At 46.0% G+C, this 16563-nt stretch overlaps 1 long non-coding RNA gene across 1 annotated transcript; it reads left to right on the forward strand.

Moving 5' to 3' along the window:
• Positions 1 to 9550: 9550 nt before the first annotated feature.
• LOC146641543 (uncharacterized) lies at positions 9551 to 10092 on the forward strand. The gene is made up of 3 exons (XR_014909546.1): positions 9551 to 9663; positions 9758 to 9875; positions 9965 to 10092. It is a non-coding gene; the product is annotated as an uncharacterized LOC146641543 (long non-coding RNA).
• Positions 10093 to 16563: the final 6471 nt, after the last annotated feature.

Below are 16563 nucleotides of genomic sequence, written 5' to 3' on the forward strand. Positions count from 1 at the left end.
AAGCATTTGCAGCATTCAGCGGAAGAGTCTGCAGTGTCCAAGGCTGAAGGTGGCACACACAAGATCAGGAGCCTATTGTCAAACTGTGACATTTACAGGGTTTTGTCCGGTGAGTTCATCCCTCAGCGTCTGACTGTGTGCAAAGAGTTATGTTAAAGGAAACTGATGTTTTTGCTGTCTTGCCAATATGCACCTGAACCCAGCATGCTGAAATTTGACCCTGTGAAATGTCATCATTTTCTAGAAAATGAAATTAGAAGTTTTCAAGTTTTGATATGACCCAACACCAGTAAGCAAAGGTTCGGAGCAAAAGCAGTGGAAACAGTCCCGAGGTGCACGCAAGGACAGTAGTTAAAGTTTAAGAAGGTTAGATTTGTTTACACTCTGTGTAAAAATTAATAAAACCTTCTGGCTACATCTTGCACACCAGTAATAATAACTGGATGTGGGCAAAGGTCTAAACAGACCTTTGCCCACATCCACTACATCCATTACGATGAAATTAGAAATATGTCTTCCCTGAATATGATCACATGCTTTCAAGAAATAAATAGGATTATTCCCTACAACAACCAAAACTGAATCTTTTGTATGAAGCACATCACTCTAATAGATGTGAGAGAAAAAACAAACATTGTCTTAGACATACAGGATTGTGAAAAATAAAGTTTTAACTCTGTACAGTGTTGTGAAAAACTACTGAACAGCAAGTAATCATTTTGTGTTTAAGTTTATCAAGCTCTCACATCATTATGGAGGAAATTGGCCAACTCTCTACTCAATTCTTTGCGATTTGCAGACATTTATTTGTGCAAAGCTACATTAAGGTCATGCCACAACATTTTTGTGTATGGGCCAAGCTACAGCTATTGGACAGATACTCAATGACTGTTAGCTGCAAAACAAAACCAAATCATCACCCCTCTACCTCCATGCTTGCATGCTTGGTATGAGGTAATTTGCTGATATGCTTTGTTTTGTTTCCACCAATGGTTGTGCGTTAGAGCAGACATCTCCACTGTTGTTTCTCTTCTGTTTCAGTCTTTTTCAATTTGTACCGACATGAAGTTTCACTTTCACTGTAGAGTCTGAGATGTAGCTCCGTCTGACCTTGGGTTAATTTGCTGAGACGTCCACTCCTAGGAAGATTGTGGCACTGTGTTAACACACACCTGACGGCAAACTGCCCAAACTTCTACTTTTATATATGTGGTCACACTTGCTGATGATCACTTAATCAAGCGCATTTCAGCATCTAACTTCTACTTACCCTTTTAATTACTATGGAAACAGTAATAGTGTACTTGATTTTTCAGAGGACTACACAGGGAACTGTGAAACCGTTCTTTTTCACCTACTTGAATGAAAGAAGGTGAAACAGTCAGGTTAAAAGCCTGGAAGTGGAAAGTGGACGAAAAGGAAAAGATGGGGAGGATTTTTTTTTTCATCTTTTGAAGTAGTACATTTAAGTGATTTAGAAAGACAGCAGAGAAAGATAGGCAGAAAGATGGCAGTGGAGCGGAGTTGATGCCTTCTGGGGCAGTGTATAGTGAAAAAGAAGAGTAGGAGAAAAGAAAAAAGTAGTTACAGCTCTCCTGCAGCTCAGATGATAAATGGCATCAGCTTGACTTTTGTGTGTATGTTTCTTTAGCTGTGCATTCACTCATGTGTGTGTTGTGAGAAGGTGGAATTGCCAGGCGAGTCTGTATGGCACTCAGTGAAGCAAAGCTGCTGCAGTTACTGATAAGCTTTATTAATCACGCCATCGGCCACTGCATGATACACACAATCATACAAAAAAGCTCAAACACACCCTGGTAACCACAGGATCAATCCAAACTGTGTGGTCCTCAGGTCTTTCTGTATTTAACCAGTATACTGACTGGAAAGGAAGAAGAAAAGAAGACTTCAGACTCCATGGCAAAGCCACCTCTCTGATAAAAACAAAGTTATCGATAATGTGTTTTACTGTGGCGTCATATATTTCTTGATGACTCCATTATGAATTAACAGAGGATTCATTAAAATACCATTACATGAAAATAACTGCAGACTCCTACACCTTCTCTCTCTCCCTCTTCCCTTTGATTCTTTCCCCTCTCCTGCCCTTTGTGTCCTTTTTTCCATTTCACTTCTGACCAGAACAGTGAGGGTGCAATTGAATGTTTTCCACTCCATAAACTATCTATAAGGGAATTTGCAGGCCGTGCTGCTCTGATGCAGTAGAGATGTGGGTGCTTTTTCTAGTTTTTTTTTTTTTCTCCATCTGTATTGGGTTTATTTCCAGACACTGTCTCCAGCACCACCTGACTCTTGCTTTAGTCCCTTTCCCAGTTCACCTTCATCTGTTCCTTCTGCCCCCTTGGTTTTTCTACTGCTTTCTTCTATCCTTTCCTTGTCTGGGAAAATAGATTATATATAAAATATATATAGAGAGAGAGTAGAGTGTGTGTATCAAGATTTTTACTTGTTTTTGTTTTTTCAACATTATACTTTTATATTTTCATACAGATTTTCTTTCAGTTCATGAAAGAGCTGAAAACTTGGAACACTGCTTGCATGTGGGTACTACCATGATGCCCAGCCTGTAAAATTATCAACATATTTAAACCATCTCTAAACCTGCATAGTATGTCAGGGACTTAAATCCTCTATGAATCAAAAATCATGCACTACATTATTGTAATGATCATTTTAACATTCACAACATAAAATCTAGTGTTCATATTTCAGTAGCAGTTAGCCTGTTCCTGTTTCAGCGTGTTTGGTCAAAATCATTGTTGTCTTAAAAACGTGCGTGTATCCTTAACATTAGTGCTGTGACATGTCAGCAGTGGTTTAATAGATGCATGTAAAGGATATTACATATTGTGAAGAATCATGTGCAGTGATAATGCTGTGAAAATACTTACAAAATAAATACATAGAGAAATATCTTTTTCTAAACCTAAACAAACATTTTTAACTAATTAATAAAAACAACAACAAAAAAACAAAGTTCCCACCAGGACATAGACTCCAGCTCTGTGGCTGGAGCTTACAGATTGCTTCCCCACAGCCACTTTAGGCTGCTCCCTTATTTCCCAGGAGGCAGTGGATGGATCCACATGTTTGATTTGGCACACATTTTATAAAATGCAAAAGTTCAATAATATATGGTGGTGCTTGTTGTCGAAGAGCCTTAAAAGTTAAAACCAAAATCTTAAAATGGACTCTAGATTCGACAGGAAGCCAATGTAACTGCTTAAGCAACGGTGTTATATGTGAATATTTAGAAACTTTCGTCAAAAGTCTTGCTGCAGCATTCTGAACGATCTGCAGACACTCCAAGGAACCTTTGTTTAAACAAGTAAACAGGGAATTGCAATAGTCCAATCGTGATGAAATAAAAGCATGAATAACAATCTCGAGTTCGGTATAGGATATTATAGAGCTCAATTTAGAGATATTTCTTAAATGATAAAAGCAGGACCGAACAAGAGATTTAACATGACTATCTAACGTAAGAGCAGGATCAAGGATAATCCCTAAGTTCCTGACAGATGGTTTTACAAACGCTGAAAGAGGACCAAGAGCATTTATTATACTGGGTCTATGTCTATCTGGGGCACATAAGAGGACTTCGGTTTTGTTATCATTTAGTTGGAGGAAGTTTTCAGCCATCCAGCCTTTAATGGTTTCCAAGCACACATTTAAAAGCCGCAGCTTAGAAACCTCCTCCGGCTTAAAAGATATATAGAGTTGGATATCGTCCGCATAACAATGGTAACAAATATCCTCAAAAGGGCTCAGAATGTGCTGGAGAGGGAGTAAATAAACTAAAAACACTAATGGCCCCAGCACAGAGCCTTGTGGCACACCAAAAGACAGAGACGCAGAAGATGATCTATACTTAGAAACTACTTAGATACTTAGTGTGTGTGTGTGTGTGTGTGTGTGTGTGTGTGTGTGTGTGTGTGTGTGTGTGTGTGTGTGTGTGTGTGTGTGTGTGTGTGTGTGTGTGTGCATACCTGCAGTCACGCTTGCAATCATGCTTAGTTTCCATTCCACAAAACCCAATAAATGCATCTCCATCCATCCATCCATCCATCCATCTTCATCCGCTTTATCCGAGGCCGGGTCGCGGGGGCAGCAGGCTAAGCAAAGAGGCCCAGACCTCCCTCTCCCCAGCCACCTCCTCCAGTTTATCCGGGGGAACACCAAGGCATTCCCAGGCCAGCCGAGAGATATAATCTCTCCAGCGTGTCCTGGGTCTGCCCCGGGGCCTCCTCCTGGTGGGACATGCCTGGAACACCTCACCCAGGCGGCGCCCAGGGGGCATCCTTGTCAGATGCCCGAACCACCTCAGCTGGCTCCTTTCGATGTAGAGCAGCAGCTGCTCTACTCTGAGCCCCTCCCGGATGGCCGAACTTCTCACCCTATCTCTAAGGGAGAGGCCAGCCACCCTTCGGAGGAAGCTCATTTCTGCCGCTTGTATCCGCGATCTCGTTCTTTCGGTCACTACCCACAGCTCGTGGCCATAGGTGAGGGTAGGGACGTAGATTGAGAGCTTTGCTTTTACACTCAGCTTTCTCTTCACCACGACGGACCGGTGCAGCGTCTGCATTACTGCAGCTGCAGCCCCAATCCGTCTGTCGATCTCCGGCTCCCTTCTCCCATCACTCGCAAACAAGACCCCGAGATACTTGAACTCCTCCCACTTGGGGCAGAAACTCATCCCCGACCCGGAGTGGGCACTCCACCCTTTTCCAGCTGAGAACCATGGCCTCAGATTTGGAGGTGCTGATCCTCATTCCCGCTGCTTCACACTTGGCTGCGAACCGTTCCAGTGCGAGCTGGAGGCCCTCACCCGATGAAGCCAACAGAACCACATCATCCGCAAAAATCAGAGATGAGATTCTGAGGCCACCAAAGCGAAAGCCCTCCGCCACTTGGCTGCGCCTAGAAATCCTGTCCATAAAAATTATGAACAGAACCGGAGACAAAGGGCAGCCCTGGCGGAGCCCACCGGGAACGAGTCCGACTTATTGCCGCCAATGCGAACCAAGCTCTTGCGACGGTTGTATAGGGATCGAATGGCCCGTAGCAATGGGCCAGACACCCCATACTCCCGCAACACCTCCCACAGGACACCTCCAGGGACACGGTCGAATGCCTTCTCCAAGTCCACAAAACACATGTAGACTCCCATGCACCCTCAAGTGTCCTCGAGAGGATAAAGAGCTGGTCCAGTGTTCCGCGACCAGGACGAAAACCGCATTGTTCCTCCTCTGAGGTTCGACTAGCGGACTAACTCTCCTTTCCAGCACCCTGGCATAGACTTTCCCAGGTAGGCTGAGGAGTGTGATCCCCCTGTAGTTGGAACACACCCTCCGGTCCCCCTTCTTAAAGATGGGGACCACCACCCCGGTCTGCCAGTCCACAGGTACTGCCCCTGATCTCCACGCAACATTGCAGAGGCGTGTCAACCAGGACAGCCCTACAACGTCCAGAGCCTTCAGGAACTCGGGGCGGACCTCATCAATACCAGGGGCTCTGCCACCAAGGAGTTGTTTAACTGCCTCAGTGACTTGGCCCCCGGAAATTGGCGGGTCATTCCCCTCATCCCCAGACTCTGCTTCCTCCTCGGAAGACGTGTCAGTGGGATTAAGGAGGTCCTCGAAGTATTCCTTCCACCGCCTGACAATTTTCTCAGTCGACGTCAGCAGCGCTCCGCCAGCACTATACACAGTGCAGGTAGAGCACCGCTTTCCCCTCCTGAGACGCCTGACGGTTTGCCAGAATCTCTTCGAGGCAGTCCAAAAGTCTTTTTCCATGGCCTCTCTGCACTCCTCCCACACCCGAGTTTTTGTTTCAGCCACTGCCCGAGCCGCATTCCGCTTGGCCCGTCGATACCTGTCGGCTGCCTCCGGAGTCCCACAGGCTAACCAAGCCCGATAGGACTCTTTCTTCAGCCTGGTGGCTCCCTTCATCTCTGGTGTCCACCATTTGGTTTGGGGATTACCACCAAGGCAGGCACCAACCACCTTGCGGCCGCAGCTCAATGCAGCAGCTTCGGCAATGGAGACGCTGAATGTGGTTCATTCAGACTCAATGTCCCCAGTCTCCCTCGGAATGCTGTTGAAGCTCTGCTGGAGGTGTGCGTTGAAGATCTCGCGGACTGGGACCTCTGCTAGACGTTCCCAGCACACCCTCACTACGCGTTTAGGTGCACCGGGTCTGTCCAGTGTCCTCCCCCGCCACCTGATCCAACTCACCACCAGGTGGTGATCAGTTGACAGGTCTGGTGATACGATTACAAAATTGATCATCGACCTACGGCCTAGAGCCTCCTGGTGCCACGTGCACTTATGGACACTCTTATGTTCGAATAGGGTGTTTGTTATGGCCAAACTGTGATTAGCACAGAAGTCCAATAACAAAGCACCGCTCGGGTTCAGATCAGGGAGGCCGTTCCTCCCAATCACGCCCCTCCAGGTCTCGCTGTCGTTACCCACGTGAGCATTGAAGTCTCCCAGCAGGACAACAGAGTCTCCAGGTGGAGCACCTTCCAGCAGCTTATTATCCAGGAGAGCCTGTGAAAGTACTTCCAGTCATGTCAATGCTGACAATAAACTTTTAATTCTTGCTCATCTTGTGCTGACGAAACATTAACAAGAACTGAAGTTTTTGTTTTCATGTGTTTGTAGGGGTCGTTCTTCTGGTGCAATCCAGATGTGTATCGCTAAGCATAAGTTCAGCATGTGACCCACCAGCCATTAATTAATTATAAATCAACTTAATCAGTTCTGACAATGAGTCATTGGTCCTAATTGGGCTAAATCAAAATTGTGGAATCACTTGGTTGTATATTATTTTATAACCTTGCAAGCAAAGTTTGTATTCAGTTTATTTGTCACCACAATCAGCATCCTACTGCTACTACTAGGATACCTCGTGTGGGCAGATGTGGGATAATCTGGGTTTTTATAATTATTTCACTGGTCAGCATTTCTTTCAGAAGTTGCCTCTGAAATTAAATGTGCCATTTCTTATGGATTTTTTTATGCTGAATGCACATATGACAAACACGGTAAACAAAATATTTAATTTTTAAGAATTGTAAGAAGGTCTTTATATAACATGCCCGATTCACAACCATTCATAGAAGCACTTTTTATACATGTAATTGATTTGTACCTAACATTCACACACATTCATACTCTGATGACTGCAGTGCAGAGCAGCTTGGCGTTCAGTGTCTTGCCCAAGGATATTTTGGCATGCAGACTGGAGCATTGAACCATATACGTTCCAATTAGCAGATGACCTGCTCTACCTCTTGAACTAAAGCCACTTAATCTTATCTATTTATGATTGCTTCAAATTTCAACACATAACAGGTTAAAAATCAGACAAAAAAGAAAATTAATGTGGACTTAGCTCACTATTTTTTAGTGATTTGTTTATTTTTTTTATTTTATTTTTTTGCCAAAATTCAAGTGTTTAAGTGTATTTTAGTCATTTCTGGTTTAAACTTTTGGTCTTACACCTAACATATAAGCAAATCATAGAAACAGCCAAAATTATAAGCATCTTCAGAATCAGTGAACCATAACGAGTAAAAGCATCCTGGCTGTGGACAAGTAAGAGATGTTTCACTTTTTAAATAGCTAAACTGTTTGTCTAGAAATAAATATTTTTTTGTAGAAAGCAAGGATGCTTCATTTTAATATCCACAACTCAGAAAAAACTGCCAAAACAAACCAATATTTTTTATGTAATTTGTTAAAATGAGAAACAGATTGGCCCAAAAAATGTAAGACATGTCAACATGATCAAAACAAGATATTAAGAAAAAGGCTGTTTGATTTTGATGTCTGTTGTGTGTCTAAGTGAGGTGGCTGGAGGATCTGCTTTGGTCAATGGAGAGAAATGACCTTCAAAAGAGAGCTCAGATGTATCAACACAGAAAGCAGAAAGGTAACGAAATGCACCGCTGCATTATTTCTGTCTTCATGACATGTTTTCTTTTAAAAGTCTAAATTGCATAGGAGTATATAATGGAGTTTCATGAAATATGCTTAACAACAGTGAGATTCAAGCATTGTATGTTAACATACATTAATTCCATCAAACCTCAGCAACAGCAGTGCTGGACTGTTTGAGAGTGAATGTGTATCAAATCCATGATATTTAAAGACAATATTGAATATTTATAGTTTCACCTTGTTCACTTGCTGCATATTTATGGTCAGCATGTTTTGCTCTGACAACTGATGTGACAGAAAAACTAAGTGCGGCCCGTGTCGACCTGTTCGCTCACCTATCCATGAATATTTATGAGAAGTCGACACACCAACAAGATTTTATTATTTTATTGTTCAGTGTGACCGGGGTCACATCTGTGTGTAGCATTGCCAAGTTTGATATTTTGCACCTCGCAATGTAATATGATACCCTGCAGCTAATATTAAACATTTGTAAATAATGTATCTATATTTGAAATTTATGGTTGTGATCAAAGCCATTTGCTTTTTGTTCAGTTTGATGTTTTGCATTTGTTTCATTTACACGACCCAGTGTTGATCAATACAGGGTTGTGGAAATTGCAGAATCAGTCATCATCAGTGACTGGCTGATTGGGTTGTCCCTGCTATACAGAAGCCTATTTTGCATGAATCAACCAGAAGTCTCATCTATTGTCCAAGATGCACATACACAATACAGTTATGTTTTGTATCTAAAAGTAGCACAGCAAATTCAATGAGTACATTATGTACTGGATACAATATAGAGATTCACTGTATTCACTGAACACAATATGAAATGAATTCTTTCATTATAATATTGTGCGTCGTTTACAGTCTGGTATAATTAAACCATTACTTCTTAACTTTGTGAAACAATATTTTTTAACATATAACTACAAAATGAAAGTACTGAATCATTGTTTTCTTTAACAAGGAAAAAATATTAATTATTATTTTATTCACCAAATTATTTGCACTCGTTTTATTTTAGCTTGGGAGACTCTGCTACATTTTCCTGCTATCGACAATCAGAGCAGTTTCTGTGCTCTCTTCTGATCTCTGTTGTCTTCCCCTCCCCACATTCATTGAGTTGAGCAGGTGAAGTGAAGATGACATTAATCGAGTTGACAACAAGTCATTATGTTAGCGTAAGTGTAATAAAATAAAACTGTTGTTTGTGCATTGTGTATTGGTTTGACAGTACTGTTAAACCACAGGTGATTTGTTTTATTATTGAGGAATCTTTAAATTGAATTTTCTAGCGTGTGTGAACTTTGGAACTAGTAACTAAGAATAAAATAGAAATTACACAATACAAGTGAGTGCTCAACAACAGGCTGATACAGAACAAACTTGCTCTGGCTAGAACATACAACCTTGTACTTTTTATCGAAGGCGCAACTTTAAGGATTGTCTAAATTCACATATTAAAACAATACTGTGGCCAGTGTCATTAGCACTAAATGTTAGGAGGTGGTGGGTAGGTGTACTGTTGTTGTTTGGGTTTTGTTTTCCTTTTGGTTATAGGTAGGCGAGGTGGGGCTTGATGGCATTCCAACACACCTGCGACGCATCGGACGTCATCAGTGAGCGCTTTTAGGGAGCAGAGTCACGGACGTCTGGTGTCGGAGTATTATCGCTGTCACAAGTGGTAACGAGTTAGCACAGGCTGCATCTGTTGATTTTACGCTGTGGAGCTGTATGTTTTAAAGGATCCACGTTTCGCCTACTTTTCTTTGTCTTAGCCTGTTCCATCGCCTGCCCGCCTACCTAGGATTTTGTGTTGGCTATTCTGGATCCGCGACGGAGTGCTACGTACCATCAGGCGGCGATCACCGCAGCGGCTGTGGTTTGGGTGGTCAAGTAAGCTCTCCAACTCTCTCCGTCCACTTGTGTTTAACGTTCGGCTATCAACGGTATGCCATAAACCCTGTTTTGTTCCCTGTTGTCAGGTAGCTCCGGTGCGTCTGCTACCTACCTGTATGCTTCGGCTCCATCTCATCGCCTCGGTGTTTTCCTGCTGGCACATTTTTATTTATCACTGTATATAGCCCCTTTCCCTTGTAAATATTCCCCCTTACTCGTGTATATATAAAACTTGCATCACCAACTATTCTGCGTCCGTGTGTGTTTCTGCCACGTAATCCATCTGTGTAATCCAGCTAACCCAACAGAATACTCCGACCATTTTTGATGGATTCGGCAGAACACACAGGTCCCGCGTCCGGCGATTTACTCCAGAAACACGAGGAGTCTTTGTCTAGTTTGTCTCGGCAGTTGGCGGCGTCCGAGCAATGGGCAGGCCGAGTTAATGAGACCCTGTTGGCCATTCAAGAGACTTTGGCTCGGCTAGTTCCTCCTACTGCTCCCGTTGTTCCTGCTCCCCCGCCCGTACCGTCTGCCTCACTGAGTGTGGGCTCTGTTCGTGACCCCGCTCCCCCGGCTCTGGTGCCTTTTACGGGAGAGTTGGGCCGTTGCGGGGGTTTTTTGATTCAGGTTTCTTTGCTTTTTCAGCGTTATCCCCAAGCGTTTTCCAATGATGCTGTTAAGATTTCTCATGTTATCGGTGCCCTTCGTGATCATGCTTTGGACTGGGCCGAGGCTTATCTCGCTTTGCATCCCGTGGAGACTGTCACATATGAGCAGTTTGTTCAGGATTTTAAGGCGGTTTTTCACCACCCCCTGCGCTCGGATGAGGCCGCGCGGCAACTGCACGGGCTCCGCCAAGGGGGCCGGTCGGTGGCGGAGTTTTCTATTGATTTCCGGGTTAAGGCCGCGGAGACGGGGTGGGGTGAGGACGCGTTGCGCGGGGCTTTCGTCATTGGATTGGACGATCGCATGAAGGATGAGCTCGCCACTCGTGACGAACCGGAGAGTTTCGAGGCTCTAGTTAATCTGGCTATTCGTATCGATAATCGCCTTCGCGAGCGTGAGAGGGAGAGGGGTGGCCGGGTCTGTGCTGGAAGTGCTGAGCGCGCCGCGGTGCGCACAATATTCCGTCCTCCTCCTCCCGGTCCGGCCCGCGCACGGTCTCCTCCGGCGTCCGCCGCTGAGGAGCCTGTGCAGTTGGGTCGTACACGGCTGACGCTGGAGGAGCGTCGGAGGCGGTTTGAGGGACGGTTGTGTTTGTATTGTGGCCAGTCGGGCCATTTTGTGTCCACCTGCCCGTTGCGGTCAAAAGGCGGTGCCCACCAGTAACTGTGGGGGTACTGGTGGGTGGCACTTCCTTTCTTTCCCAAATTCCCCGCATGCAACTTCCTGCTGTCGTGAATGCCGCGTCTGGCGCTTTCTCTACTAACGCGCTTTTGGATTCTGGCGCTGAGCAGAATTTTATTGACGGCGGTCTCACGAGGCGCCTCGGGATTAAGATTATACCCTTGCGGGTTCCCGTCTCTGTTGTGGCTCTCACCGGTCAGTTACTGCCCTCCGTCACTCATGAGACTGAACTGGTTTCGTTGATTCTTTCTGGTAATCATCGTGAGGTTCTTCGTTTTTTTGTTTTTTCCTCCCCGGAGTCTCCCATCGTTTTAGGTTATCCGTGGTTCGAGCGTCATAATCCTCATATCAATTGGTCCTCCCGTCGCATTGAGAGTTGGAGTAGCCACTGCTTGTCTCACTGTTTACAGTCTGCTCTTCCGCCTTCGCCTGTCTGCTCGTCTAAGCTGGCGCCCGAGGAGGTGGATCTTTCGTCTGTACCCAAACAATATCATGATCTGTCGGCGGTTTTCAGTAAACGCTGTGCGCTCTCGCTTCCCCCCCATCGCCCTTATGATTGTGGCATTGAACTGTTACCTGGAGCTCCTTTGCCCACCAGCCGGCTGTATAACCTCTCTGGTCCAGAGAAGGCAGCCATGGAGAGGTATATTACGGAGTCACTGGAGGCGGGCCTGATTCGTCCATCATCTTCGCCGTTGGCGGCGGGTTTTTTCTTTGTGGATAAGAAAGATGGATCTCTCCGACCCTGCATTGATTTTCGGGGTCTTAATGACATTACTGTGAAGAACAAATATCCTCTTCCCCTGATCTCTTCTGCTTTTGAACCTTTACAGGACGCGGTCATTTTTACGAAGCTGGACCTTCGCAATGCGTACCATCTGGTGCGCATGCGCCAGGGAGATGAGTGGAAGACGGCCTTTAACACTCACCGTGGACATTACGAATACTTGGTAATGCCTTTTGGTCTGACGAATGCGCCGGCAGTGTTTCAGGCGTTGATTAATGATGTGCTTCGGGACTTTTTGAATCGGTGTGTGTTCGTTTATTTGGATGACATCCTTGTTTTTTCGCGGTCGTTTGAGGACCATGTTCAGCAGGTGCGCAGCGTTTTGCAGCGCCTCCTGGAAAACAAACTTTTTGTGAAAGCGGAGAAGTGCGAGTTTCATGCTCATTCTGTGTCGTTCCTGGGCTATGTCTTTGCTAAGGGGTGGGTGGGGCCGGATCCTGGCAAAATCAGGGCGATTGCTGATTGGCCGACTCCTTCCTCGCGCAAACACCTGCAGAGGTTTTTGGGGTTTGCTAATTTTTATCGCCGATTTATTAAGAACTTCAGTCAGATCACCCTTCCGCTCACCCGGCTTACGTCCTCGGCTCGAGTTTTCTGTTGGTCTCCTGAGGCCGAGCAGGCATTTGCTCGGTTGAAGGAGTTGTTTTGTTCCGCGCCCGTTCTCGCCCACCCGGATGGTGCCAGACAGTTTGTGGTGGAGGTGGATGCTTCTGATGTGGGTGCGGGGGCGGTGTTGTCGCAGCGCTCGCCCGATGATGGCCGTCTCCATCCGTGCGCATTTTTTTCGCGGCGGTTTTCTCCGGCTGAGCGGAACTATGACGTGGGTAATCGTGAGCTGCTGGCGGTTAAGCTGGCTTTGGAGGAGTGGCGTCACTGGTTGGAGGGGGCGGAACAGCCGTTTGGGGTTTGGACGGACCATAGGAACCTCTCTTATATTCGGAGTGCGAAGCGGCTTAACTCCAGGCAGGCCAGGTGGCAGCTGTTTTTTAGCCGGTTCCATTTTACGATCTCGTTTCGCCCGGGTTCTCGCAATGTTAAGCCGGACGCTTTGTCCCGTCAGTTTTCCCCCGCGTCTGAGTCTACGGGGGTGGTTCCGATCATCCCCTCGTCTTGCGTGGTGGGGGCCGTGACATGGGAGATCGAGAGCTTGGTGCGCCAGGCACAGCGGCAGGATCCGGACCCGGGTTCGGGCCCGCAGGGTAAACTGTTTGTTCCGGCGGCCGTGCGCGCGCGTGTCTTGCACTGGGCGCACGCGTCTCGTTTTGCTTGTCATCCTGGCGTGCGTCGTACGGTTTCCCTGCTACGGCGCTCCTTTTGGTGGCCCGCTTTGGCGAGGGATGCCCGCGAGTATGTGCTGGCCTGTGACACTTGTGCGCGCAATAAGAGCCGTCACCTGCCCCCCCCCCCCCCCCGGGTTGCTGCATCCCCTGCCTGTCCCTGGTCGACCTTGGTCGCATATTGCAGTTGACTTTGTTACCGGGTTGCCGCGTTCCGCTGGTCACTCGGTGATCCTCACCATTGTGGACAGGTTCTCCAAGGCGGCGCATTTTGTCCCTCTGTCTAAACTTCCTTCTGCCCTGGAGACTGCTCGCGTGCTCGTGGATCATGTTTTTCGGTTACATGGACTTCCTTTGGACATTGTGTCGGACCGGGGGCCTCAGTTTGTTTCTCGGGTGTGGAAGGCTTTTTGTACCGCGTTGGGAGTGGGGGTGAGCCTTTCCTCGGGCTATCACCCACAGTCTAATGGACAGACTGAAAGGGCCAATCAGCAGCTGGAGTCCGCCTTGCGCTGTGTGGCCTCCTCTGACCCCGCTTCCTGGAGTGGTCATCTTGCTTGGATTGAGTATGCTTATAACTCTCTCACCTCGGCAGCTACGGGGTTTTCTCCGTTTGAGGTCTGTCTGGGATATCAGCCGCCGTTGTTTCCTTCTCAGGAGGCGGAGATTGCGGTTCCGGCCGTGCGGGATCATCTACGTCGCAGTCGGAGGATTTGGCGCCGGACCAAGGCGGCGCTGCTCCGGACCGTGTCTCAGACTCGCCGGGCTGCTGATCGGAGGAGAACGCCTGCGCCTCCATACACCGTGGGCCAACAGGTTTGGCTGTCCTCTGCGAATGTTCCTTTGAAGTGCGTGGCCAGGAAGCTTGCCCCTCGCTTCCTGGGTCCTTTCACCATCCAACGCATCATCAATCCTGTTTCTGTGAGGCTGCAACTACCGGCTTCTATGAGGATTCATCCTACGTTCCATGTTTCTCAACTGCAGCCAGTCTCTCACAGCCCGCTGTGCCCACCCGTGGAACCTCCTCCGCCCGCCCGGGTGGTGGACGGGGGTCCTGTCTATTCAGTCCGGCGGCTGCTGGATGTGCGCCGTCGTGGCCGAGGTTTCCAGTTTCTGGTGGACTGGGAGGGGTATGGCCCGGAGGAGCGCTCTTGGGTCTCGAGGGCCTTCATTGTGGACCCAGCGCTTATTGTGGATTTTTACAGGAGGCATCCTGACAAGCCTGGAGGACCGCCGGGTGGCGTTCCTTGAGGGGGGGATACTGTTAGGAGGTGGTGGGTAGGTGTACTGTTGTTGTTTGGGTTTTGTTTTCCTTTTGGTTATAGGTAGGCGAGGTGGGGCTTGATGGCATTCCAACACACCTGCGACGCATCGGACGTCATCAGTGAGCGCTTTTAGGGAGCAGAGTCACGGACGTCTGGTGTCGGAGTATTATCGCTGTCACAAGTGGTAACGAGTTAGCACAGGCTGCATCTGTTGATTTTACGCTGTGGAGCTGTATGTTTTAAAGGATCCACGTTTCGCCTACTTTTCTTTGTCTTAGCCTGTTCCATCGCCTGCCCGCCTACCTAGGATTTTGTGTTGGCTATTCTGGATCCGCGACGGAGTGCTACGTACCATCAGGCGGCGATCACCGCAGCGGCTGTGGTTTGGGTGGTCAAGTACGCTCTCCAACTCTCTCCGTCCACTTGTGTTTAACGTTCGGCTATCAACGGTATGCCATAAACCCTGTTTTGTTCCCTGTTGTCAGGTAGCTCCGGTGCGTCTGCTACCTACCTGTATGCTTCGGCTCCATCTCATCGCCTCAGTGTTTTCCTGCTGGCACATTTTTATTTATCACTGTATATAGCCCCTTTGCCTTGTAAATATTCCCCCTTACTCGTGTATATATAAAACTTGCATCACCAACTATTCTGCGTCCGTGTGTGTTTCTGCCACGTAATCCATCTGTGTAATCCCGCTAACCCAACACTAAAGGCATTTTGTCATAAGCCAAAGATGTGGACAAATCAACATATTGACCTGATGGAGCTAAATAAAAAGTTGGGGGATCCAGGCCTTTGCAATTCTTTCTCTGGGTGACATTAATGCCTATAGCAAATGCCAAGCCAATTCATCACATGGTTCTCCAGAAATTGCACTCTGAACCCAAATTATCAATCTGCTGCTGTACAGTCTCTCTGGGGAATCATCAGTGTCATTAAAACACATCCCCTGGGAACCATGAATGGATGCCATTTGCTGCCAATCTCTATAGCGATGTTTTAATGAATACCACGAGATGAAAAAGAAGAATCAAAAAAGGACATTTGTTTTTACATTTTTGCCTGATTTTTGTTACATATGATGGGGAAAAAAACGAAAAAGGATTTAATAGTAAACACATTTTAAAGCCAATATATAAAGAAGTTTAAGCATGCCAAAATGTTGGACTTTTTAAACTAGTGAAAATACGTCACAAATATGACCTCATTGTTTATTTTTACTTTTTATGAATGTTACATGATCAGAAAAGAAATGAAAGAAAAGAAAAAGAAAAAATATTTTTCACTTTTACTAAAATTGCCAGATTAGAGCACATGAAAGAATTGAATTTAATATTTTATTGTCACCAATTTCACACGTGAACTTTTATATTATCGGTGCCAACCTATACAATATGGAAGTATTACTGTAAAAAAATATGTGCAAATAAGTTAATGTTTCTTCTTCATATTCATTTCATATATTTTAAATATTATGATCATATTTTTAACCATTTACTAATAATTTTTAAACCAGATAATATTTGGTTAATGGCCGTAGTATTGCCCCATTGGTTTAACCCTTTAAAGCCGGTCAGAGCGGGCACGCTCCGTTTTGCGTAACTATTTTTAAATCCCGGCAGCACTGCAACCACTTACAGTTTTTTACAGACGCTAGGACACATTTCTCAATACTTAAGTCACTTTTGCAAAACTCTTCACACATTTCTCCTAACTGACCCTCAGCCTGGCAAAGCAGTTCATTTCACATTCAAAATGCACTACAACTACCAAAACACTTCATTCAGGTCTCAAATGAACACATTCCTCCAGAACACTAGCAAAGGTTGACAGCCGACAAACACACTTTGTCACCCACAAAACAATGACCTAAAAAACACTAACAACATGTAGCATTACACAGTGTTTTCCTGTGTAAAACAAGGACACATCTCTGTTTATAATTTCAATATATGTTACTGGAATGAATCAGACATCATGTATTTATGTTTATGTATTTTTATTTT

This window comes from Rhamphochromis longiceps, linkage group LG23 (genome assembly GCF_057381845.1).
Source record: "Rhamphochromis longiceps isolate RC_006_pf linkage group LG23, R_longiceps_female_GT1.1, whole genome shotgun sequence".
Classification (NCBI taxonomy): Eukaryota; Metazoa; Chordata; class Actinopteri; order Cichliformes; family Cichlidae; genus Rhamphochromis; species Rhamphochromis longiceps.